This window comes from Octodon degus, unplaced genomic scaffold (assembly GCF_000260255.1).
Source record: "Octodon degus isolate 3935 unplaced genomic scaffold, OctDeg1.0 scaffold00093, whole genome shotgun sequence".
NCBI lineage: Eukaryota > Metazoa > Chordata > Mammalia > Rodentia > Octodontidae > Octodon > Octodon degus.
The window spans coordinates 6,284,559-6,286,413 of NW_004524669.1; positions in this window are offsets into that span (position 1 = coordinate 6,284,559).

The following is a 1,855-nucleotide window of genomic DNA, read 5'->3' on the forward strand; positions in this document are numbered from 1 at the left end:
GCACATTAGAAGACTGGAAGTAATCCAGGGAAAATATGCCAAGTGGTCATTTATGATGGGATAGTTCAATCTTCCATACAATTTATATTCTTTCTAAAGATCTGAGACATTTCTAAATGGATTGACCCATTAATTGTGGTTATCCATAATCCCTCCTGGCTCACAATGTTAAACAGTTTTCCAAGTCTGGGTTTTCATGTCCAGATTATCCACAGATTTTTATGCTTTTTGTCTGTCTATATCCTAGCTGAGAGCTGGGGAGGTAGCTAAGCAGTCTAAGTGCCTGTCTGGCAAGCTCAAGGACCTAGATTTGATTCCTGGTACCATGTGCATGTAGGGAGAGCCTATACAAAATAAATAAAATATTTTTAATTAAACATATCCTAGCTGATAGCTATTCCTCCATCTCAGCCTCAGAGAGTGTGGATATCGCTCAATAGTGTATGCACATAAGGGTCTATGTAATGCTAAGCCACTATAGAAAGTAAAATTTACCTGGTTACTACATCTGCTTGTTAAAATATCTCTGGATATTTGGAAATAATCCAAAGAAAGATTGAAATTTTCCTTTGCCAGCACATAAACAGCCCTAAAATCTTATAATTGAGTAGTGGCCATGGGCAAAATTAAACTGAGTTTAATTTAATTGCCACACTTTTTGTTGTTTTGTTTTGTTTTTGGTGCCGAGGACTGAACCAGGGCTTCCAGCTTGCTAGGCAAGCATTCTACTGCTGAGCCAAATCCCCAGCCTAGACAAAATTAACTTCATCATTAATATTTTTTTTCTCCACTTGACGTGCAATGGATGGCAGGCCTCCCCATCTGGTGACCCCAAGTCAGGCCCGAGTGGCTTGGCAGTGATTACAAGGAGAGATGCCAGCGTATCCATGAGAGATGCCAGTGTCAGGAGGTCTGGCAAGCAACCTGACAGCTGCCACAATTTCCAAAGAGAATAAGCAGAATACAAAACTAGGACGAGGAGAAGGCTGCCCAGTTCCTGGTATTGGAAGGAACCAAAAAATGCAATTTTTTTTTTCTTAAGAGTAAATGCAGTCGCTATATCCATAGGAAAAAATAGAAGAATTTTAGGCAAGCTGATTTAATGCATTCTCATTCATTTGGAGAAAATGATATCAAACCAGTCGTATTTGCAAGGGAACACCGGAGGCTGTCCCCAAAAATCTAGTGAAATGAATGGTGGTTCTTTACTTAGATCTGAAATGTACTAAACCATGTCAGCAAATCTGAGATCCAAAATTGTCAGGATCTATATCTTTGTCTATATGTCAAGTAATGAGTTGCCAAAACTCTACTTTGTTTTGTATTATGTAGGGCCAACCACAGTGCTCCTGATTTAGTTGGCTGATCTCCACAACTCCAAATTAGGAGATGATTGCTTGACCCAATCCCTCACTGTTTTCATTCCTTGAGCCCCTGTGAGTCTGAAACTGCAGTGGAGGATCAGGGAAGAAGAGAAACATAAGGTGAAAATATAGAAAAGCCAAAATAAACTCTTTTGCTCTATGTAAGCATTTAGAGAAAAGTGATCCTGCACTAGAAAATGGAAACAACTTCATGAAATGAAAAATAAGTCTTCAAGGGCCAGGGAGATAGCTCAGTAGAATAAGCACTTGCCTGACAAACCAGTTCAATCCCTGGTAAAGAAAGAAGGAAAGAAAGAAAGAAAGAAAGAAAGAAAGAAAGAAAGAAAGAAAGAAAGAAAGAAAGAAAGAAAGAGAGAAAGAGAGAGAAAGAGAGAGAGAAAGAGAGAAAGAGAGAAAGAGAGAAAGAAAGAGAAAGAGAAAGAGAAAGAAAGAAAGAAAGAAAGAAAGAAAGAAAGAAAGAAAGAAAGAAA